Genomic DNA, 25,888 nt, shown 5'->3' on the forward strand with positions numbered 1-25,888 from the left:
TACATCTTGTCCTCATCACTCTTGTTTTGAAGACTAGTGCAAAATCATTTTGTATTTCTTCTGAGAAGAAATCCAGGTTTTAATGAACATGCCTAATTTCATTGGTATTTTATGGGATTTTCTTCCTTTAGCATGAAAAAGAATTCTAGAGGTATTTTTCCCACCCAGTTCTGCAAACCTGGATTTTCCTCAAATCTTCTGATGCCTGCGTTAGTACCATGTGAATGATACTGTTTGACAACCTAGAAATCAGCACAAAACATGAGTCCTTTGTTTGGTGATAGTCAAGAGGACTTTTGAAAGGAGAAAAACAGCAAAGGCACTCAGGAAGAGATGCTCAGATTAAATTTTGTTCCATTGAGGGAAAATTCAGGAGTGCTTCTAAAATTCTTTTCAAATTTCTACCTCAATTGTAGAATTCTGAAGTAGCCAGCAGTGTCATTCCTGAAATTAACCAATGTATCTGAGAATTTCCATTGTACTTCTCTTTAATTTTTTGAATTCTGCGTAGAGCACTGTGGAATCACATTTTCCTTTTGTGTTCCTTTATTTATAGTATATGCACTGTTACCTTCTGTTGTTCTCCAGCTGACACCCATAAAATAAGGAATTGTGATGCTAATGTCTATATGACTGCCTCAAGATTCTTTTAGTGTAATGCAAACAGCAAAGTTTTGTAATGCACAAGTGCATATTGGTAACATTGAAAGAAAAGAAGATGCATATAATCCAAAATTGATGCAAATCTTTTGACAGAGGTCACATATCACATTAAGCTATGAATGGTTAAATCATGTTTTATTAAAGAAACCACATCTGGCTTTCCAGGTGAAGCCCAATGTTTTATCATCCACAACGTTACAGCCAGTATGATCTGGGTAGGGAACAAGGGTAGGAACTAGCAGGGATTGTGCCTCACCAGAAGTGTTTGTCCTTTCTATGCTATAATAGAATCATGGCAAATACTCAACTCTGCCTCTATACAAGGCCATAAAAGCTTCTGTTAGCTAGGGGACAGCAACAGGCCAGCTAGTCTAGTGCATAAATTCCAGCAGTAGGCAGCCATATGACTCCAAAGAGCCCCAAAGCAGGAATGAGAGGCAACTACTACTCTGGTGTACATTGGACAGAGTACCTCTGAATGTGGAAGTTTTATTTTATGGTGAGGTCTTCAAGCCAAAAGCCATTTGGATTTAAAGACACTCATTGACTTGGTGGGGAGATATTCTGGGTTTTATCTGCAGTCATATGAGAAACATTATAAGAAGCAAAACCCTGGAGGGACAGTGCACTCAGAGTGGTCCATATGAGTCAGTATTCAGCAATGCATTTTTGAGTAGCTCTGGTTTAGGCAATAAACTGCATTTCCCTAAAGGGCTGGATTTAAGAGGTAGAAGACAGAGCTGTGCATCTGCTCAAACACTGAGCCACCCAGGACCAAATGGAACACAGTTTCAGCAGAACCAGGGAGGTCTTAGGCCATACATGTTAGTTACTCATCAACCACCAGCTCCAGTGGGGCATCCCAAGCAAACATTTTCTTGGGTGTAACTTATTTCACACTGTGACTGGAATATGTAGTTGCAGGCAAGCATTACCCAATGGGTAATGTGTAAAGAGGCCAACTGTGATGTGGTATGGCTTCCAGGTTGCCTTAAGTCTGCTCTTCTAAATCCCACAAGGGAAATATTCTTCCCTGATGGCTCTTCTGAAAATAGAAACACAAAAATGTTAATGAGCTTTTTTCCCCCTCATTGGCTACCTCTCTCACAGGCTTACCTGTGAAGGCTGGGTGACATAGAAAGCAGGAACAGCAAATAGAAATGTCATAACAATGTACCCAAAGCTGACAATTCCCATCCAGCACAGCCAGCAGCTGAGGATTTGGGGAGTTCCAAAACATCTAGACTGTCCCAACTCCTTGATTTCTCAAGGAGTGGCTTTCAATACCATCATTCACGGTATCCTTCTGGATCAACTACGGGGATTAGGAGTTGGGGGCAGGATGCTAGTGATTCTCCTTTCTTTGTGGCCAGTTCCAGTTGGTGTTGATGGGAGGAAAGGTCAAACTGATTTGCAGAGGGGTTAACACTCTCCCATCTCCTCTAACAGCTACATGAAGCTGCTGGGTAAGGTTATCCATCAGCATCAAGTCTGGTATCATTGGTATGCCAATGATACCCGACTGTGCATCTCATGGCTAGACTGAGAAGGTCTTGTCCCAGTGCCTGGAGACTGCTGAGAGATGGAATAATTAAGGCAGTTTGCAAATATTGCAACTAATTAACTAACTACTGAGACTGGTACTAAGACATAAACCAGGGCAAAGCAATATTTTGGGGTGGGTGGATGTATTTGGAACTTTGATATGTGAATGCTGTGCCAAAATGGCTGCCATTAGGATGCTTGCCTCCTCATAGATGTGGCCATTAGTAAAACACCCATTTACCAGAAGGCAAACTGGTGGCATTTCCAGCAATCTCTTCTAGCCTTTCAGGATACTCCTTTACACCTCAGCTTTCCTTTTCCTGGGACAGGTGAGCACTTATCCAAACCAATGCATTGTAACCTCAACATTGCTTTAATGATTCCCAGAGACCCCTAAATTCACAATGTATCCCTGGTGTAAATGGGGCTTTTTAAATTTTGTTTTGTTTTTTGCATTGCAAGGAGATTGGGAGATTTTAAAGGGCAAAATGGAAGCAATAAGCTTTGCAGAGCTGATTTCCCCTCAAATATTCCCAAACGCTTAAATAAATTAGTCTAGTTTTTCACAGTTAAGGAAAGCTTTAAGGAGCAAAATGGCTATTTTAAACTTTTGCAAGACTTAAGGTGCCCATTTTGCTCCTTACAACCTCAAAGCCCCCACTCAGTGGGCCAATTCTTAAATTACAGTTGAATCTCCAATCATATCATTTGCAACTTCTATTGGTACCTTTCTTTTCTTCAGCTGATGAATGTGTTGTCTCCAGTATTGTCAGGAGGAATCTCTACAGTTTAAGGAAAAACCCTAATTCTTTCTTTTATCTTTCTGATTATCCACTGAAACTCCCTTCTGTATTTTTTTGTTAGTACAATATGTCCAATGGAACAGTATCATGCTTCAGTGTGAAAAGATGGTCCAAGTTATTTCAGCTGTTTGCCTGAACACTTCTCCACATACCTTGCCTAATGACCACAATTATGACTGGCAACTCGGTTGTCAAGCAAAGTGGTTGTTAAGCGAGACACCACATGACTGCTTCACTCAATGACTGCAATCCAGGCACTCCTGGTTGCGGTTGTTAAGCAATCTCCCAGGTTGTTAAGCAGACAGAGTGAAAGAGCTATCTGCTGAAGGATCTGCATGGAGCTGAAATCCTTCAGCAGACAGCTCTTTCGCTCTGTCCTCTTTCCCCTCCCCTCTCTCAGCAGTGAACAGAGGACCTGAAGATTTCAGGTCCCTGCCTTCACACCACTGAAGAGGGAGGGGAAACTTCGCAGTGGTGCAAAGGCAGTGACCTCAAATCCCAAAGATTTGAGCTCTGAAACTGCCCGCCACCACGTCCCCTCCACTTGCAACCTTCCCTGCCAGCTTCCAATGGGGAAGCTGGCAGAGAAGATTGCAAATGTCGATTACATGACCGCGGGGCACTTGGCCACCGATTGTAAATGTGAGCTAGTTGCCAAGCACCCGAAATGAGACCATGTGATCGTGAGGGGGGGAGCGGTGTGACATTTTACAATGGCCAGAAGTGCTTTATGGGCCATAAAGCACCCTTTCCAAGGCTGTCGTAATTTTGAACTGTCATTAAATGAATGGCCATTAAGCAAGGACTACCTTTAATAGGTTTGAGAAAGTCTAACTCTGAATTTCAGGTACAACCTAGAAACAACATCACTGGCATTTGATTTGTTGTTATGTACACTGCAGTGTAATATGCAAAAAGAAAATTTGCAAGTGTTTGATTCAGTGTCATGTTTTCTCCAGATATTGTTTGCAGAGCACTCTTTAAATTTTGAAGCAAACTTTCAGCCAATCCATTCGTATCTGGGTGATCTGGTGCTGATCATACATACATGCATACACACACATATCTGATTCCTTGCTTGTTCAAGAATGTCTGAAACTCTTCCATGACAAATTGCGGTCAGTAATTGTTCTGCAGTACTTGCAATGTGTTTATGGAATTCATGGCTGTTATTGGAGTCATTAGAAACACCTCTGGCAATTCTGAACATATATCTACTATAGCAAAAAAGACTGTGCCCATCAATGGTTCTATTAAGTCTATATAAATTCGTTGACATAGCTATTCTCATGGGTGAAGCGGTGCTCTTTTGGGTATTTTGGGGACACATATTGGCAAGCTGAGCCACTTACTGCAGACTGTTCAATTCTATGGTGTATTCCCAGCCACAAAACACAGCTATAAACTAATGCTTTCCTCCTTACTATTCCTAGATGTCTAACATACAGCTTGTCAACATTCAAGCTTTCAACTTGGACAGTATGATGAATCTCAGGCCTCACATAATTCAACTTCTGTCAAGTATAAGCTTATCTTGGTGCTGTTGATAGTCCATTAACTGAGATTTTTGCTTTATTCCAGCCATTCATGGTTGCTGTACAGAATTGAGATTGTGTTGGGTTCTCTCCTAGTGTCTCTTTGAATGATTTCAGCTACAATGGGAAGACTCTCTGTGGGAGAAGCCACAGAGCCAAAGAAATTCCCATCTGATGTGGATTTTTCAAACTCTGTAGAGGTAGACAAGATATTCTATCTGCATTTGTACCATTGTATGTCCTTTTGAATTCTATTTTTTATGTCCAAGGAATAAAGCCCAGTCTCAATCAGGGCTGTAAGAAGAAACTTCTTTTGTGGACTGAAGACTGACAGTAGTAGTTGATGATCAAGGCCACCCATAATGCTAAATAAAACAGATACCCTTTTTCAGCAGTTTGGCTCAAAAATTATTCATGATTCTTTGTATATAATGTCAGGCATCTGGACACCATCAAACATATTCATCTTCCTAATATTGGTAGCCATCTTCATCCCTGGATTCTTCTCATTTCTTCTGGTTCAATGCTATTCCTCCTCTGTTTGCTTGTTTTATTGCCTCCCCCCCCCCCCCCCGGAGATAAGGTGAGGTTTGAGAGGCTTTTTTAAAAAAAACAATCCTGCCCTTTCACCAGCGTCTTTCTACTAATTAAATAAACATCACAAGATTCAAGTAGATTTTTCTGCTCCTTGCTTTACTGAAACTTCAAAAAAGAACTTACTTTGGGAAGCCTGCAAGAATGATAACCTATTTAGGCAGCCTAAGATAATGAATTAACAATACAAAATCACAGACAAGCTTAATAATAATAATACATGACCACACCTTCTTCCATACGTGCTCCAGTTTGTCAGGGCTTTTCCTACAATGAGGCAAAAAGATCTGGAAATATTTATATGCTTATCATTCTCTGACAGTGAAGATAACACTACTAGGGTCCTGCACAGGCTGTCTTTGAAGCTGGCTTGCATAAACACAAAAACAAGCATATACAAATTGATTAATGTGAGCATTTCATTGAAGCTTGTTTAGATGCTGAAGGCAATGCATTAAGAACTGATGGTGCCTGATTATTATCCAATCAGTTCCTGATGCAGTATCTGCGACATCAAAAACTCTGCAGCTACATCTACACGTGTGTATTTTTAAATAAGTGTACTGCACATGTTATCATTTTGTTTTTGTTTCCTGATTACTGATTGTGAAAAGGATGGTGAAGATTGCTTTCCATTTTGAAATGTTTACCATCCACTTTTTGTGAGATGTATTTATGTGCATACTCTGCATTCACTTTTTCCCCCTGTTGAAAAGACATATAGAAATCCTCACTTTTTAAAAATGCAATTCTGGGGCATACACAGGGCCACTGCTGGCATAAGATACCCTTGTGCAGAATTCCACATCCACTTTTTGAAAAATATACAAAATACTGCATCTTCTCTTTCTTGAATGATCTCTTTCTATATAATCATGCTGCATGGCTTTCGTATTTTTTAACTAGCAACTGGCACCTCCTCCCCACCCCCAAATTTGCACATGAGTTGCAGTGGCCCTGGGCATACAAAATAACACTGTTGCTCATAGAATAAATGTGTGGTAATTCTACATAGTCCTTTGTATCTTATTCATTTAATTTGCAGTTTTTGTGTTGCAACGTTAAGAGTGTTCTCACTGTAGAACAGGGATCAGTTTTGCAGCTGATGGATCCTGGGGCAATCACACAAAACACAAAGGAGAGTCACTTGACTTTTACTTAGATAAGAGGTTATTCAGGATGTAGAGCCAGGATTTCTATATCCTATGGGAATCTTGCTGCTGGCCCCTTATATCAATTGACAGCCCAACTGCTGAATTAGAGTGCAGAAGAACTTCAGGCCAATGCTTTGAATGGCCTGTCAGCAATTCTGTCTTCTGACAAGCTTCAATGGTTGTGCACAGTGACTGTCCGAATCCTGGTTGATATATCTGGGTCACTGACTAAGTGAAAATGTCCTCCTGAAATTCTTCATATTAATTGTAAGTAGAGAATTGGGGTAGGGGGATTTTTCAGTAGATGAGAAGAGGCGAAATCTCAGAAAACTCCTTTCTCAAAGATTTCAGCTCAATTAACACTAAATGAACTGTACTGTTAGTTCATACTACCAGATGGTGGATGCAATGGTCCTATGAGAGGACTATAACTGCTTCCTTTAGCATCATTAGATCCCTAATAAACCATATTGAAACATTATCCAACCTTCTTATGGGTGACAAAATTTGAGAAGGACATTTTGTCTCTACCTCCAAAGGTGTAACAGGTACTGAAGGAGATTAAAATTCTCCCAGTATTTCAGAACAAGGATTACATTTATGTATAATTTCTCTGTAAAATTGCTATTCACTTTGTTATCACTATTTTAACTCCACTGTACCTCAGCGTTCTGTGGCGCCCTAGAAATTCTTAAAACTTATTGGCATATGTCAACATTCGGTATACAATTAATAAATACATTAACATATAAATGCATTAGGAACAGCATCAGTATTGAAATAAGGCAGTTGGTAAATGCGTGGTAAGATGGGTTTCAATTTCACTGGATGCTTTTGTTCTTACCGTTTCCCTTGAAATGAGTATGGGCCAGGAGAAAGGAGAGGGATGTTGGTAAAGTGACAGTTGGGGCTGTAGGTCCTTGGTAAGTATTACATGCTTATTGAGGAAGGCATTGAAATTATATATTTCAGCCTGTCAAAATGGCTCTGATTGGAATGACATTCCTGCCCAGGATGCTGAAACATGTAGTGACGATACTTCTCCCACCATTACCTTCACTGCCTCCTTCCCTTCATGCCCTAGGTACATTTACAGTGGTGAAGATGAAACAAGATGGTGAGTTTTGCATTGATTCTTTTTGTGTTCTCACGTGGAATGCATGTAGGGGCTTGAACTTTTTGGGGCAAAGAAAGAGATGCTCATGGATCTCTAATACTCATTACTTTCTCAGTCTATTGCCTGTAAAAATGCATGCCAGAAAATAAGATCATCCCATCTCTAAAACAATGCAGTAACTTAATTTTGTTGCTGGAACAATCTCCCTGGCTAAAGATTTGTAGCAGCTCTGTTAAGTTCTCAGTGAATGTGTGTATGTGGGTGGAATAAATGAACTGGGGCATATTAGTCAGCAAATGTTCAGCTGCTTTCAAATGCGATTACCGTAAGACAGGAAATTATGTCCGTATCTGCAGGGTGTGTTTGCAAATTCTAGGAATGCTTGAAGTGTGACAGTCTAGAAAGAGAGAGAGAGAGAGTTTTACATCAAAGAAAAATGTGTTCTGATTTAGAAGGTAGTGTTGGCAAAGAGAAGCAAAGAATTAGAGTTTTCTGTACCTCTTTGCAGCCTTCTAGGGGTTGTCTGGATTTTTGTAGTCCAGATACGGTAGCCCTTGTCTGAGAGCAAAAATAATTGCATTTATTGCAACAGGTCAAACTTAATTTACAAGATTTGGAAGCATTATGGAAAAAAAGGGGGCAACATTTCTGGAATGAGTGTGGAATGCGATTAATATGTTCATGCACCATATTTCACCTGGTTACAGAAGTAACTCATTTTCTTATTGTGCACCATAAACTGAGTAAACAAACTGGATCTGAACAATACATTAAGCCAGAAGAAGCCTAACTAAGGTTAACACTAGCTGCTAATCCTTTGCCTGATCTAGTCACACATGTGGTGAACACCACCTACGTATACACCACCAAAAACGAGGCTTTTTTAGATCACAAACCTATCCATTTGCCAAGCCTCCTCAGAGCCTTTTACATGGAAACATCATGTTTTTGTGCTGCCCTTACCTTTTAAAAATTTCTCCTGATAAATATAGTACAGCAGCAATTGGCATGCTGGATTTTTTTGGTTTACTTTGGAAATGTAGAGCTTGCAGAAAATTGCTGCACCAACTGGCCAAAACCTGCAAATCTTTTGAAAGAATAGGGAGAGAAATCTCTCCCATGGAAAACAGACCACCCCCAAAGACCCTTTGATAGAAGAAAGCAACATTGCACATTTCAAAGGGAAAAAATATTTTTCTTTGGGTGAAGGGCAGCTGAAGAAATACAGTATTCTACTGGCAAACTAAGATGAACCTATCTGAAAGGATCTAACATCTCTTTCATGCCACTCTCAGTTATTGGAAAAAATAGTTCCCCATGTTTGAGGTGATCATTTTCAGATCCGAGCTGCAGCAACTGAACTACATCTGTACTACACATTTTAAGACAGCATAATGGCCATTACACTAAAAAATTCAGCTGTATTTCTTAAATGCCCTTACCTCTCCAGGGCTGATGCTTAGATGTCCTGAATATCAGAACTTCTCAAATTGTGGTATATGAGGTCTGTTAAAGGAATCCATAGAAAAGTAGTGGAACATTTATGGATATTTGGATTTGATATTGCACTTCACTGATTTTTCTGACAAAGAAGATCAAGGCTATTTCACCCAGGTCAATTATCTAACTGTGCAGCCGATGGAGGTACCTAGCCAGTCTTGGGTGATTTTAAAAGCACTGTTGACACTGATTAGCATTTGGATGTGAGACCACCAGGAAATGCCCAGAGTTTTAGATGGCAAAGCTGAAAAAGTATCCTAAAGAAGAAAATGCCAAAGAAGAAGGCAGGGCATATCCAAAATATCCTAGAAGAAGGCAATATCATAAAAGAAGGAATAGCAGCCTAGAAATTTGATAAATAAATAAATAGCAAAACCTTCCACACTGTCTATGTAGTCAGGAGTTGAGAGAGTCTTTATTTTAGATTTCCTGGCAGGTTAACAAAGCTCAGGTAAGACCTGAATCAAAGGGCAGATTCTGGAATACCATTTAAAAGGCTGAATGCACAAAAAGTTGCTTTTTTGGTGTGATTTTAAAATATCAAGGACAATTTTAATCCAACTTAAGTAACACAAACACTTATAATGAAATCCTGTGCATTGTCACGTAAAAATAAATTCCACAATAAATTCTGTGTTGTTACTCCTTAATAAAGTAGGTTTATGAGTGTAGCTTTAATTGGGTATTTAATTTTAATTTGTTATTTACTGCTGATTTTTTTAAAAAGTCTACCTGGATAGCAGCACCTAGCCATCTTTGACTGATATGGAGAGCAAAGTAGGATTGGCCCTAGTTTGTCTTTGGGGAATCGTCTGGGAAATCTAGAGTCATGGGTTAGACCAGGAAATTGAATAAAATATCCTGGGAGCAAGAAATTGCAATTCATTTCCTATCATGTTGAGAAAATGGCATGGATGTGGCCATGAAAGTTACCAAGAATCAAAGTCAATCTGAAGTTTATTTTTTAAAAAACTGCTATTCATTTCAAGACTAAGGATGGTTGAGATAGACAAGAAAGCTATTTATACACGCTGAGGCATTTAAATGATTGACTATAAATTCGTGTAGATCAGTACAATACAATACATTCAACACTGAAGACCTGGCTGTTTCCCCAGGCATTTGGATCAGGTGGGTAGATGAGCACTGTTACTGTTGATGGCGAGTGAGGGTCAACTCTTTATCCTTGGGTGCTGGAGGAGTTAAGTTTGATGGGTTTGTCTGTTGTAATTTAGTAAGCCGCCCATAATCACTTGTGTGAGATATAAATCATATAAACAAACAGATATAATAAGCATGATTGTTTGAATTATTGCTAGACAAAGTGGGGGATGATGGCTATAATAAATATGAATGTGCACCCTGGCTTTTTCTGAAAAAACAAAACACACTCTTACATCTTCCTTGTGTATGACATAGAATGGGACGTTTAAAAAAAAAATCTTAATCTATCTCTCTCCTGTCCCCAAGAATCCATACACCTGGTCCCTAGTACAACATAGCAAATGCCTAGTAGACAGGAAAATTTACATGATATTTAGTACTCCGCTAAATTTAGCAGATTACGTTTCTGTGCATAGCTCTTCAAAAACAAGTCTACTGATTTTGTTGGGGCTTATACGAAGTTTGGTAAATTTCCTACAACTAGATACAAAATTTTCTTCAGGGCCTATGTTTGAAGTGGAATGACATGAGATATGAAATGAAATACAACAAATCAGAAATGTCTTATGATCCATTTTGGAAATAGATTGATAAATAAATACAATCAAGACAGTATAACACTTAAGGGTACATATGCATTATATGATATTAGTATAAAGTACAGATAGTCCTCGTTTAGTGACTGCTTCATTTAGTGACTGTTCACAGTTACAATAGTGATGAAAAAGTAACTTTATGACCAATTCTCACATTTATGACCTTCACAGGTCTGAAAAGCAAAGGAAAGCTGAAGTAAGATCATAAGCACAGTCACAGTTTCACTTAATGACCACTTTGCTTAATGACCGAGTTGCTGGTCCCAGTTATGGTCAGTAAACAAAGACTGCCTGTAACCATTGTTCCAACTGCTTCAGAATTGCCTGGTTTGGTTGCAGGGTCTCTATAAGATGTCAGAGGAGGCCCTTTTCCAGACCAGCCCAAAATCAAAAAGTCATTCTACTTCCAGTCAATAGGACAGTAAGTAAACCTACTAACCAATGAGCCGGGCTCACTTAATCTCCCAGTCCAAATGCCTGAAGTCTTCAACTCCTTACAAAAGGCCAACAGAGTTGGGGCAGTCTGGATCTCTGGAGTGATGCTGTTGCACAGGGCAAGTGGTCTGACAGAGAAGGCATAGCCCACAAGATGACACTGCCTAATAGATGGGACCTTGAGAGCACTTATCCTGCTGGTTCTGGTGGGACAAGGAGAGACAGTTGGAGACAGACAGTCCTGCAATTAACCTGGTCCTGTGCCACGTAGGGCTTTATAGGTGAAAACCTCCGCCTTCAGTTGTACTCCTAACTAATCCCAACTCCTAGCCTTAATCCTTACATGAATTTTGGACTGTCTTTTTCTCTTTTATTATTTGATTCTTCCTCCTTTACAACTGAAATTCCATGCAAAGTTGGCATATCAATTTAAATTTGCTGGAATTAACTTGTCATAGGGCCAGTACAAACTGCTCTGCAGGCTGCCAGTTTTCTCCTCCCACCCTGAGGCTTGAAAGCAAAATATCATCAAAGCATTTGAAATAGGAATTTGTTGGAGATCCAAATCCAGCAGTGATGGATGTTCAACACCGCATGGCTTACTGACCACAAGGAGGCATTAGCATGTAGACTGACAGTTAAACATTTACTCTGTGTCAGATTGCCTGCTCTTTGTCTAAAAGGTTGCTAATCTGAGGTCATTTCCTTCTGCCTTTCTTCCCATGTACGTGAAGCACATGGACTCACTTCCTGATACAATATAACTAGCTAGCAGCTAAGTTTTGCCTTTTCCTGTAAATACATCTCCATTCTGTCACAGTTGTAAAACCAATTTCACAAATTCTTCCTTGGATTAAATTCCCTCTTTCAGGAATACTCACAAACAGAACACTTGAACCTCCAATGGAACTGACATTTGCAAGCATTAAAAAAAGTTGTATCAGTTTTCCCATTCATGTCAGCCAGCAAGCAGTTTACAACATGGACTGGATTCACTAATCATAAATCAAAATATTTTATGCCATGGTTTGTTGAGCAAGCCATAGTAGCCTGGTTCATGCCCAATGCTAGATTACTGTGGGTGGATTCACATAACTTGCTAAACTGAAAGCAAATAAACTACTTTATGGCTTAGTATTGGGTGAGAACCCGGTCATGCCCTGTTCTCAGTAGAATGGATCTCTCTGTTCTCTGAGGGATTCCTTGGACAACACAAACTGCTGAGTATGTACCAGCTGAGTTGACTAAATGCATTTCCAATATGCTGTAAGAATGGAATGAATTATTATCTGTGGTAGCTGCCATGTTTATACAGGATGCTTTATAATGTGCAACAGTCAGTAAGGTCAGCAGTTAAATCGTGTGCAGTTGTGAGAGGCAGTTTTCATGCAAGAGACTGTCTTTGGCACTGTGATTTTGGCAGGTGCGTTGATCCATAAAAGCAAGGAAATTGCTGCGTTTAGCATAATCCCAGATACCACTGTGAGAGAATTTATTAACTGCTCACAGTTGCCAGCTGAGATTAAACCAATTCACAGCCATCTGTAGAAGACCTAGGATTGGATTTATATCACTTGAGGGATACAGGGATTGCTATATGCCTTTCCTTTCCCCCCCAAACTCACGTATTTAACATGACATCCTGAAGGGACTTTGGATGAGGCCAGGCCAAATCAGTGTGATTATATCATTACATTTTGATCTTATTGTTCCTTCAAGGAGTTTTAAGACAATTGATGAAATCTTGTCCTCCAATTTTATATGCAATAACCCTATACATAGGTTATGTTTGGAAAAAAGACTTATCCAGGGTAATCCACTGAACTTTGGGGGTGATGGAGACTCTATAATGTTTGCACAAGATGAAATAGAATTGGCAGAAGAGGGAATATAAAAGTGTTCATGCCTAAAACACATGTTCCCTCTAACCTAAGAATAGTTTTGTCTGTGTTATTAAATTTGCCAATGAAGTGCTCAATATTAAATTCACAGCTTTCAGTTCACTTATATATCCCCCCTCTGGATGTTACCAGTGTATGCATGTAATTCAACTGAATGTAATGGAAAAAACAAGGCTCCTTGTGAGAGCATTTATATTTTCATGAAGGCTCTTTTGTACAGCATATTACTGATGCCTTGATAAAACATACAGAAAGAATTTTGATTCATCTCTATATCAAATCAAAGTTTTGCAGAGTTTTATCAGTGCATACGTGTTTATTGAAATGGAAGGAACTGAAAGCAAATTATGAACCTTAGAATATTTTTTAAAATGGAACAATAGAGGATTCTTAATGGCACCAGTTCTGTCTTAGAAACAAGATAAGAGGCTTATTTGCACATTAAAACTTTTGGTATAAAGTGGACAACCTGTATAAGACCACACGTATACTTTTGCATCTCTGATTTTCCTTGAGTGAGAAGATCTGGAAGGGGAATGTGTTGAGAAAATGTATTGATGACCTAGTAAAAGTAGGATTTGAGTTCATGCAAATGTGCAAGGGATTCCCCAGTAGACTTAATTCAGTGCAAGAAGGAGAAAGTAGGGGAAGGAGCAATAAGAACTAGGAAAACTGGACACAAGTGAGCACAAGCCCCTCCACATGGTTGCCCATTTATGTTCTTAAATATTTGAACAAAGTTATGATGATTCAGAATTCCAAAATATGGGAAGAAAGGCACATGAAGATTTTGGAGGGATCTCTAGCCTTCCTTTAATGAAGACCCCTGGGTGATTGGCTTTTGTTTGTTTTTTGAGGATGTCCTATGACAGGCCTTAAGATCTCCCCACTTTCCCTCTGGTTCCATTTTAGATTAATTACAGTTTAGCAATGAGCAGTTTAGTATTGGAACAAGTTAGCTAATTATTGCTTGAAGCTGATTTAGTTTTCAGTAACCCTAGTTAAAAAAAAAAATCACAGTTTGGCCAGATTTGAATGACGGAGTAAGATACAGTTAGTCTAAAACAGAAGCTAAAGCTTCTAAATTGCTCAGTGAAGCTCTAGCTATCCATCAAGGAAAGGAGAAGCCAATGTTCCCAGGTGCTTATTCTCATAATACTAAATTATGCTTTAGGATGCTATATATGAAGACATCCACTATCTTGGTTTAAAGATCTTTAAACCTCACACTGAGAGGTGAAAGCATTCTCACTGGGCTCAGAACAGCCAATTTTAGTATACAGAACATCTGATATGAATAAGAAGAGCATTCCATGAAAAAGAAGAAAAAAAATCCTGAAGATGGAAAACAGAGGTTGTTGTGAATGTCAAACATCTCCCTTTGCGGTGCTGAAACTTACTTCCAGTGATACTTGGCACATATGGAGCTGTAAAGCTGCTAAAAGAATAACTTGTTCCCTCTAATGGCATATTTAGTTCATCTCGGGTAATAAGGAATGCAATGAAATACAACATTGAGCAAAATATTGAACTAGTGATATTGGAAGAGGTTTACATGAATGGAAAAGGGACAACAGCTGTAGTTCCTGTTACATTTTACTGTAACCGATCCCAAATTGCTATTATCTTGTGTAAGATGGGTGGGTGGGCTGAAGTCCAAGGAGCAAAAGGGGCAGAACAAAGATGAAGGAAAAAGGAGAAGCAAAGCTGAACAAAGACAATTTGGCATAGGGTCAGAAAAGCCAAATCTCTCCCCCCACTTCCAAATCCTTGCAGTACAATAGTAACAGCAGCAGCAGTGGCAGCAGTCATTAACTAGTGTATAACTTTTACTAGCACCTTAGTCCTGCTACCTGTTCTGGCAGCTCGAATACCATTTCAATAGCAGAATCTGTTCAGACACCTGCAGTTTTGTGTTTTTGCTTGGAAAGGGTATAAAGAAACTAAACATGCTATACATTGATTCAAAGTCAATACATATTTATTTAGTTCTCAGGGTATCATATTAGCAGAATTCAATAGGCTGTGGGTGTAGCTAATTAGCGAAGGGGGATATTCTATGCTAACAGGGGCTTGCTTAGTTCATATTAGCTCCTATTGAGATCTAAAGGGGAAATTAAACAGGGCTATAATCAGGTTGGTAGCTGAGGGATGAATTTCATCCTCATCCCAAATGCAAGTATCAGATCAGGCAAAATTTCAGCCTCTGCTATATGCATCAAATGCACTTTTTAAAAAAGTGAATGGCTGACATACAGGGAAAACTAGATCAGTTCATATCAGCATGTGACATCTTTGTATAGCTGTGAAGCTCCAACACCCTGGTAGGTCTCACTATAGAGACTTGTCCTAAGTCTCTTTTGAAACTCTTCTTTTTCCAGTGCTCAGCTATCATTTTAATTTCCCCAAATGGCTCTGACATAGGACTGTTATAGGGCCTTATGGGAAACCCACTGGAATAGAGTTATAGCTGAGAAGGCCATCAGGAGGGCTTCGCCAAGGGTTCTCCTGAACTGAACCAACCCAGGGACATAGTCAGGAGTGATGGTGCTTTTGGTGCAGGCTACATTTTTTCAGAAGATAATGACCACCCCAGTTATAAGGACATCAAGGAAGACTCTTGAATATAAAATAAACATCTTTTTTCCACATATCACCCCACTTCATAACAGGCCATTGTGTGATGGAGTGGAATTATGAAGGCCAGGCTCAGGGAGATAAGCGTTTTCTTAGTTCACCGAAAGACCGTGGGAACTACAAGAGGATGAGGCTGGCACCTCCCTGAGAAATTCACAGTGTTGTGGCTGGCTGGTTTGGGAGCTGGGGTTTCAGTCTGGGAAGATTCTTGCTAGAGGTTGTAGCTAATAAACATAGCTGAACTGATTTTGCATTGTCTCTTGGAGTTCCTTGGGCTAAACCTGACATCAATCACAATGCAAAATCAGTTCAGCTATGTTTATTAGCTACAACCTCTAGCAAGAATCTTCCCAGACTGAAACCCCAGCTCCCAAACCAGCCAGCCACAACACTGTGAATTTCTCAGGGAGGTGCCAGCCTCATCCTCTTGTAGCTCCCACGGTCTTTCGGTGAACTAAGAAAACGCTTATCTCCCTGAGCCTGGCCTTCATAAGTCCATTCCATCACACGTTGGCTGTTTGAAGTTGTGATTATTAAGACTTTGTATGATCAAGAGATTTGTTGAATTTGAGAATATGTTAAATTTCCATGGTGAAATCATTCACTTCCAGGCCTCTTAACCATCTAGGATGTTCATTCCTGCCTCAGCTTACCTTTACCCCTTTTTTTCTGGACAGGCAGCATACTTCCCAACAAATAAAGCACTGGGCTGCAGCTATTCACATATTTAATTATTATTTATTTTAAAAAATGTCTGTAGGTCTACATATGGCCAGAGGTATTGTTGGAACTACAGATTATAGTTGTATCCTGGTCACTTCCTATTTGTTTCAATTAAAAGAATCTTTGAAATAAAAATAAAGGAGCCTAGCAGGTATCAAAGAAGTTCTCCATGGACACACTGCTGCCACCCTTGAGCTCCAGTTGGGTGTCCAGGAGTTACTGGATATTTTCATAAACTGTTACTGATCTCCAGAGGTTGAATTTTGGGGTAGGAGGCTTAGCTTAGTAATGTAGAAAGAGTAGGCAACATATGCTTCCCACCCTGGAGATCTGTCTCACTGTGATTGCTGAATCATAACAAACTATTTCTGCAGTATTTTGAGGCTTACACTATAAAAAAGAGGCTTAATCCAGTTAAAACCCAAAGAGGTGTTAAAATAGATCCCCTTGCTTTGTACAATCACTGTGCTCACTGTTGTTCTTGCCCCTCACTCCATAACATTGAGTAGAACATCCAGCCCCCCAAAATAACTCACTCTTATAATAAAGCCTAGCCTTTGCCACACAGAACATCTCCATCCAACCTCTGGTATCTCTGAAAACACTATTGGTTGAAGACTGAAGGAAACCATACGAGTCCCTAATGAGGCCTGACACTTCTACATAGTTCTTGCATTAACACTGTACCAGAGTTTTCCCCCTTGCCCTCAAGCAGTTAAAAGATGTGGCCTCCAGAAGACCCTTTGCTGAGGGCTCTGTCAAGTTTGGAGTCAGTGTTGGCTAGATAGAATCATTAAGCTGGAAGGGGCCATTTAGACCATCAAATCCAACCCTGCTCTGTGCTAGCATCCAAATTATAGCACCTTCAAATGTTCATCCAGCCTCTATTTGATTACATCCAGTGAAAGGGAGTTCAGTTCCTCAGATGTGTTAATGGCATGGCAACATGCAATTCTGTATCTTTTTATTGTATTATTAGATTTAAAGATTTGATAACGGCTTTCAAAATGTCTTCTTGAATCCTACCGTTAGTAAGCTCTGGCAGCAAAATATGTGTTGCTTGAAGGCTACAAGAGTTTAATGGAAGGAGTTTAAATGCTGGACAAGCCACAGCTGTGCTCCAGCACCAGAGCTGGCGTGAACAAATCTCTCCAGCTGTTCCCCTGAACTTCAACCTGGGGGGCAAGGAACATAAAAATAGGATTATTTTTTTGGTTCCACATCCTTAGCTTTACTACATCAATATGCTGTGCATTGCCAAAGACGGTTATGCCTTTTTAGCAACCCTGAGTAATATGAGGGATTTTTTTTTAAAAAAAAAGCTTAGTGCCAAATGTTTGTAATTCATTTGGATATTTCAGTTTTATGTGACAAAATCAACAGAACTGAATCCTCCTATTCAGGTCTTCAAGCCAGTTTGTGATAGCTTTTTTTGAGAACTTAACAGCCATAGAGAATGAAAGCAACTACAGTAACAGAGTCAGCAAAAGAAAACCCACAAATAGGATTTGCTTTATCTCTTGCATTAAAACATGGCTTCCTTGACCATGATTTGTTCAATAGGACAAAATAGCTGGGTTCACATAACATGATCAGCCAAGCTAACCAAGCCACATTGGCATTTGTTCCTCACTTAGAGCAATGCATTTTTATTCATAATTGGAAGAAAAGTTTCTGTGTGTTTAATGCTCACATTAATAGAACTGAACTATACATTATGGAGAAACTGCTGCAGGAAGCTGATATTCACATATCTGCAAATTGCTTGCTGAAGTGTGGATGGTGTCTTTTTTGTCCTTTTCCTAATTGATAAAGATATGCCTATTTTAGTACAATGACTAGGTTGGATCAGAAAGACAGCATACATGAATAGGTAATACAGTAGCAAAGATTCAACATTCAACACTAGAATGATTTTTTTTCTAATCAAAGATTATATCCAGCAGGGCTGGGCAGAAGTTCAGATTTGATCACCAGAAAGTGTTTGTCACCTGCTGCAACTTCCTAAAGCATCTGTGCCTTTTTCCAGCATTGTGGGGCAGGCAGCTGGGCAGGCAGCTGGGCAATCAGGGTGGGTGGGTGGGTGGGTGGAGTAGATCCACAGCTGCTTTAAGGTGTTGCAGACAAGTGCTACATTTACACTCCTGCGGGGGTATATGCAGGGTTGCAATGCATATAAAAATGGGCAGAACTTTGATCACAATATCATGGCTACCATTTTGACTTTTTAAAAAATCATATCTTGTGTCAGCCCTGTACTCTTGTGTGCTGTAAAGCGCCTTTTGAAGATCAAATCAAAAGTCCTGCCCAGCCCTTGATTCCAAAATCACTAGAGTTGCCATTGTTTTCTTTGACATTTTCTTTACCTGTGGGCAAGCCAAAATCATTGTATGAAGGAACCATACAATCTTTGCTTCGTAACTGATGCTCAACCTCTTTATAAAACCTGGCAATTCTGTGTGAAAACAACCTGTAGGTGTGGTATGTGCTCCTAGATTATACTGTAAATGTTGCCATTCACACCAGTTATCTATTATTGATGAAAATTCCATCTGGAAAAAGCCTTTTACAAATGAATATGAAGAAATATGAAATCAGAAAAGTACGATTCAGCTGCTTGGAATCAATATGTGATCTAGAAGCCCTTTTGCCAACATTCACCAGGCCAAAATCACCTCTAGGTTTTGGGGCCCTTATCTTGGGTGCCCCACTAATTTAGTCTTCTTCCTCTACACAACTGGGAAAGAGAGAAAGGTAAGTGATGCTGATGATGACTACCTTGTATAGTGGGAGATGGAAGTTCTTCAAGCTGAGACAGCAAAGAACGGCCAGAAAATTCTAGACTCTTTTCTAGGACTGGCATCAGCAGGAACCTCACGATACCATCCTTTGAAGGTTCCTCAGAAATAAAATAAGAATTTTCATAGGCACATTCAGCAACCAGTGTTGTAGCCCTCCAGATTGCAGAACCTCTACTGGTAACTGTGAGATTGCAATCATGACATCACATTTGCCTGCAGAGATTTCTCAATCTGTGACTGGGACCTAATTATTCCATTTTCAGAAAGCTTTTTTGTTAATTCATTGGCTTCTATGGAAAAGGCTATTTGGCCAACCCTAGAGGTAAAATTCTCCAAGGTAAGAGGCAAAACATTAGCAAAACTATTGCAAATAGTTTCACACCATTTTATAGGAAAGGCACATGTCTGAGAGTCTCCTAATTATTCTTTGTTTCTCTCAGTCTGTAAACTGGGACCACCCCTTTGATGATTCTAGGAAGAACAAGTAGAGGATGCAACAATAATGCTGTGGTAAAACTGACATATCATGTGTTATTAGTAGGGGACTGGTGGGCAGCAGGAAGGTGGAATGTAGGGTGACGTTCCTGAATAAGAGTTTTAACCAATGGTAAGCGGAATTGCTTAAGCAGACTGACTGCAGTGCTCTGATATAGAGGGGTAGTAAAGAAAAAAGAGTAACAAACATTGATAGAACATTTTGAGATGTTTTCATTTATTAAAGTATTTGTAAACCAAATAAAGTGACTTCTCCAGGCATCTCAGTGTTTGTCATTTACCCAAGGAATTATGTTTCAATTTTCCAAAACAATATATACAATACTGCAGCTCCTAAGTCACCGTGTTGCTGGGAGGCATGATCAATAGCTTCAGTTCTACTCTACCAATACATATTCACCAAATGCATGAGAGGTTTTCTATGGATACACCTTCTCTGTGCAAATGCCTAAGTGACCCATGCTATCACCTGAATGGGTGAAGCTCAGGGACAGCTGGCAAGTGCCAGCATTGGGAGCACAATCTCCCTCCTGCCACCTAGTTTCCAAGAGGGACAACCATGGAGATGAAGTTGCCACCTCATCCAACATTACTGAAAAAGGACTGCAGGAACATGTACTGTTATCATTTGTATGCTAATAAAAGTAGCTCCAGAGGAGGCCTTAAATAACTCATGGTAAGTCAGTGTTCATTCTATTAAATGGATTATTTATTATTGTGCATGACATGAAAAAAGGGTTTTTTTACATGATGCTTAGCTGGAGACAGCCCTATTGGTATTGAGGGAAAAATCAGGGGGTCTCTTTATGAACTTACAACCATTATGTCACAGTGTTTTCCAAATGGTTATTTGATAACAGCTGGTTCACGTTCCTTTCTGACAAAGCTGTGGTGGAGCTGAAGACCTCCTCGGGGTAAACCATAATTGTTGCTTTGGCAACAGTTAGCCAGCACGTGTTTGATTGTTCCATTGCTTTTCCTGGGGTATTTGCAGGTGGTGGGAGACTGTTCTCAAAGAGGGGTCATAGCCTCATGAACTTTCAGATGTTGCAACAAATTGGGGGACAAAAACATTTTCCCCTTTTCAAGCAGATTAAGTAAATCTTACTATATGTCACTGAGGAGGCAGCTGCAGCCCGTAGTTGGGATCTGTTTTGAAAGTATTGGGCACAATTCAACAGGACGTTCTCTTTCAGTAAGAGATGCACAAGACTAGGCTAGTTCATGATAAGAGAGCCTGGGGAGTCAATTTTGTTCCATCATATCCAGATTTTGAAACAGTCAAACTTTTAAGTTTCATGATCTTAACTAATGCAAACCACTTCAATGGACATTTTCAAATTATTTTTTTTCTTTTGCACTCTTTTCCAGCTGTGTGTATGCATGCTACAATTTCATTTAAAAAACCTCTAACATCAATAATCTGGAAACCAAAACAAAATAGCAAACTGAGAATTGAAAAGCAGCAATAAAGCTAGAAAAAGCAAACTTAACATTATCTCTTAAAAGCTTGAAAGAAAAGTGTTTTTTTTCCTGGCATGAGTAAGATGACAAGGCTAGCACTACTGCCCTAAAGATAGTGTTTCAAATCCTGCGGGCCTCTACTGAAAATTTCCAAATTATGAGGCTCACCACTTATTTTTGGTTGTAGGCTTGGCATCAGCACTCTGGGGTAAATGCTGGAACGTACAGAAAAATTAACCCCCCTGCTTGAAAAGTACATTTGTAAGACTCTACATCAGCGTTTTTCAAATTTGGCAACTTTAAGATGTGTGGATTTCAACTCCCAGAATTCCCCAGCCAGCATTCTGGGAGTTAAAGTCCACACATCTTAAAGTTGCCAACAAACTGCTCTACATTTTAAAGTCAGCACTGGATGAGAAGATTGTATATCTCCAGGCCCTGATGTGAGTTCCAGAATCATTTTGGGGGGGGGGGGTGACGGCTGCTCCACTCCCTTCACTTGGAGCTTCTTTTCAGACCACTGGCCTCCTATGCACTTCCATTGTTACCTGCCCCTGTACTTACTGGAAGATTTACAAGGGTGGCATCAGAAGAACCACGAAACATGGCTTGCATAGGTGCAAGTCTTCTTGCAGAGAGCCTTCAGTTATTAAGCTTATGTTGTTTATTACTATTACATCTCTACTTTTCTTCAAGGACAGTCTTGAACTACTGACCCAACAAGAACATTTGTATAAGATCACATCATAGTCCTAATAATAAATATTATTATTCTTATGAGTAGTAGTATTTATATAACAATGGAATTGTCAAAACAGCTGACAAAATTAGAATTATTCAACCTTCCCACATTTAATTTGCAAAAAACAGTTTTGCTTGGAACCACATATATATTAAGACAGCATTTGGACAATTCTTTGGCTTTGGGTTAAAGCTAGAATTGACCCTAAATTACCAGCATTTTCTGAGTATTCTTTAGAAGAGATTACATAACAACAATATTCTTCAGAAGATATTACATAACAACAACAACGTCACTGCACATCTCCATTCATGTATTTGTTTGATGCCATTTCTTTAGATTTCTTTCTTGAATGGATACTGGCCTTACCAATGACTCAGGATGAATACTAGATGCAATGAAACATCTTGATAAAAGCATTCTAGTAAAGGAAGCTCTAAATATGATGAACATAGGATACAAATGATTCCATATTGATGTTTAACATGGGATCAGTGATAAATCATGGGACATGTAGATATAGTAGACTGTACTCCAGAGATAAGCTCTTTAAGAGACAGGGAACTGACTTTTGAGTCAGTCATAAGATTCCTGTTACTTCCACTGAGAAAGATCAGTGAAGTCCATGAAGTCCCATACTTGTAGCTTTGTCTGGCAGGAGACCTTTTCTTTTAGAGAGAGATCTGGAGGAGTTGCCAGAAGGATAAAGATAATTTTTGATGGCTCAGAATGTAAAATTTGATAGGGATGGAAACAGGGTTGGGTATGGGCAGAACCAACCTATCTAGTCATCTGTTAAGGTTAGGACTGACCCCCTTTGTTGTTACTTTAGACCCTTAATAGTTACACTTTTGCTTCTGTTGAGTTACACGGAAGTATGGCTGGTGTGGGTCTTCCGGGCTGTGTGGCCGTGTTCTTGAAGTTTTGTTTCCTAACGTTTTGCCAGCACCTGTGACCAGCATCTTCAGAGGGCAGGAGCACAGACAGGAGCAGTTCTCTCTGTGCCCAGGGTGAAGTGACCCTTCTGTGGGTATTTATAGAGATCTGAGGGGGGGGATTGGGGGTGTGTGGGGGGGGGTTACTGAGTGGCTGCTTGTTTTGGTGTCAGCATCTGTGTGTATCTTCCTGGGGATTAGGCAGGGTTTTTTCTTCTATTGAATTGTTAACGAGGGGCTGCTGGGGGTGATTAGCAAGTTCATTGTGTGAACTGTTCACATGTCCTGGTGGTTGAGCTGAGTTCCTTGACCTTTTGCAGGCTGTATTTTTCAGGATTGGTAGCCAGGTTTTGTTGATTTTTAGACTCTCCTCTTTTTTATTGAAACTGTGCTGGTGTTTGTGAATCTCAACAGCTTCCCGGTATAGCCTGGTATAGTGGCTGTTGGTGTTGTCCAGTATCTCTGTGTTTTCAAATAGGATTTTGTGTCCAGTGTGCTTGAGAGCATGTTCAGCTACTGCAGGAAGATACACACAGATGCTGACACCAAAACAAGCAGCCACTCAGTAACCCCCCTCCACACACCCCCATTCCCCCCTTTCCCCCCCCCCCCAGATCTCTATAAATACCCACAGAAGGGTCACATCACCCTGGGCACAGAGAGAACTGCTCCTGTCTGTGCTCCTGCACTCTGAAGATGCTGGTCACAAGTGCTGGCGAAACGTTAGGAAACAAAACTTCAAGAACACGGCCACACAGCCCGGAAGACCCACACCAGCCATCGTATGCCAGCCGTGAAAGCCTTCGACAATACATTACACGGAAGTAATCCACTCATTTTATAATTCTGGGGAGTTAGCTATGCATTTGCATATTCCAAATTTCGTGCCTGTGTATAGCCTGTGAATGAGACCATGAGTTTCAGTTATTGGTTAGGTATGAATTTCTCACTCAAGTGGATGCTTGTGACATAATGTACCATCTGGATTGCTGGGACACATTCATACCTGTGGGAGGCCAGATCTATATGCGATCCCCAAACCTTGGGGTGGGAGAGAAGGCTGTTTAAAGTGCCTTGTTTGCAGTAATGATCTTGCCTTTCCTTTTTGGGCAGGGTTGTTTTTTGCTATTTGAAACAGCAGTACATAGAAGCTACCTCTTTTCATAAAAAAAAAGGTACATAGCTGGTCACCTTATTTTGACACTAGAAACACAAAATCCCACAACTGCTTCTTCTTTCTCCTCCATGGCAATACAGAGGAAATAATACAAACGATAATTTGTTGTCCCTCTATAACACCCAAACCAGCTGCCTGAGGGAGCTACCTCCTTGGGTCTCCTATTTAGAGCTGGACCAGTGGCAAAAAGTAGGACTTTGGCTGGGCCTTTCAGCTGGGTTGTAGGTAGTGATAGGACCTGTTCCTCTTTTGTGCTGGCTTGGTGTGGCTCAGCTTTCTTGCTGCTGGATCTCTTCATATGAACTGCCAAATGACTAGCTTAGTGTGGATATAATGCAGAGGTGATTGACACTGGGCATTCTTAACTCCCATTGCAATAGTTCACATTCATTTAAACACTGGATGAGTTTCAAATGATTTGTAAATATTGAAATTTGATGGCTGCAGGCGCATAATATGCTTAACCCAGTTACAGAATTAACTCATTTTCTGGGTTCATGCAATACTTTGAATCATAAACTTATCAAATGACCTGGGTTGGCAGAAAATGCTAAGCCATAAGTAAAACTAATCAAGGTTAATCTTATCAAAGCATAGCATGTTGTGCAAATAAATCTACTAAGTATTTATCTAACCTGATTAAGTATGTGGCGTGAAAAGAGACAGATGCTGGTATATTGTAGTGTAATTTTATTTGTCACGGTGTGTGTTTTTATTTAAATTAACTGTTCTGTGATCTGCTTTGAATACAATATGGTTGTGGAAAATGTGCTACACTACATGATTATTGTTAACAGAAAGGCATAGGAAGGTAATTTCATGTAATATTTAAATGAGTGGACAGCTCCTCCTATTGTCAAGTTTTGGGAATTTATTGAATCTTTCACAACATCTGCTGAAAACTCATTTATAGACTTCAGAAGAGGTCAGCAAACTTTTGGCTTATGGAATCTTCATTGTCTTTTACTAAAGCTAGAGCTGCATTCTCTGGAACAAGGTGCAGAAAAGTGGGTCCCAAAGAAGGTGGAAAACTCAAGAATTTGCTCACACGATCAGAAATGTAGCTTGTACACAAATCTGCCCACAAACCTAACTCTTCTTTTCCTGCAGGAGAAAACTACAGCTTAATGTCAGAGGAAAAACAGGTTTTTTTTGTTAAACTAAAAAAAGTTAAGCTACTCAGAAAAAGTGTCACTTTTTGTGAGATGGGTGGTATCTAAATTTGAAATATAAATAAATAAATAAATAAATAAATAAATAAATATAACTAAAAACGTATTGTTGATATACTCTAAATCTTCCGGAGGTCTACCAAGGGAACCTGTTCTGTTCTCCCCTGAATTACAGATACTGTGAGCTTTAAATTCTTGTATAAAGTCTGATACTACAAATGACCCATTCACATGTTTCTTTTCTGCTCAGAAAAAAAGAGAAACTCTTGGAATCTCATAAACATTGTCCTATAAGTTCTAGATTATGGAGTGTAACATTCTCAGGATGACCTAATACTCTTGTATGCTATAGTGTTCTATACACTTCAGCAGTCATTATTGATTAAAGTTGTTTATTCCTTTAAAAAAAAATGAAAATGGGTCCTTTCCTTCAAAAATGATATGTTGTTAAGACAACATAAATTCAACAATATCATAAAACAGAGAGGAGTAAATAGTTGAACAGTTAGGAACTAGTATAAATCTATGTTCCTTTCAACTACAATAACTCCATGCATTTGCTCTCTGTTCTCAAGTGAAAGAGGAGTTGAAATCAAGAGGAGTTTGCTTAATGTATTTTCTTGCTTATATAGCACTATTATTGAAATCAGTCTTCTACGACTTGGTATTAATTACTGTAGATGTGTTAGATTACAGCTTCCAAACTTCCCAGCAAGCACAGCAAAGGTTGGAGAA

At 39.6% G+C, this 25,888-nt stretch overlaps 1 long non-coding RNA gene across 3 annotated transcripts in view; it reads right to left on the reverse strand.

Annotated features, from left to right (window-relative positions):
- The window catches only part of LOC148217179 (uncharacterized), a 45,906-nt gene continuing 20,018 nt past the window's right edge, over nucleotides 1–25,888 (reverse strand). Inside the window, exons 3-5 of one of the 3 annotated variants that reach the window (XR_015797645.1) lie at nucleotides 17,394–17,542; nucleotides 11,111–11,309; nucleotides 1–1,708 (exon numbers count right to left, since the gene is read on the reverse strand). This is a non-coding gene — a long non-coding RNA (uncharacterized LOC148217179). Of the gene's footprint in view, nucleotides 1,709–11,110; nucleotides 11,310–17,314; nucleotides 17,543–25,888 lie in introns of those variants that run through there. The other 2 variants (XR_015797647.1, XR_015797644.1) reach the window with 2 other exon arrangements.

This window comes from Python bivittatus, unplaced genomic scaffold (genome assembly GCF_059951505.1).
Source record: "Python bivittatus isolate LINGU-HERP-01145 unplaced genomic scaffold, Pbiv_v1 ctg000020_np1212, whole genome shotgun sequence".
NCBI classification, from domain to species: Eukaryota; Metazoa; Chordata; class Lepidosauria; order Squamata; family Pythonidae; genus Python; species Python bivittatus.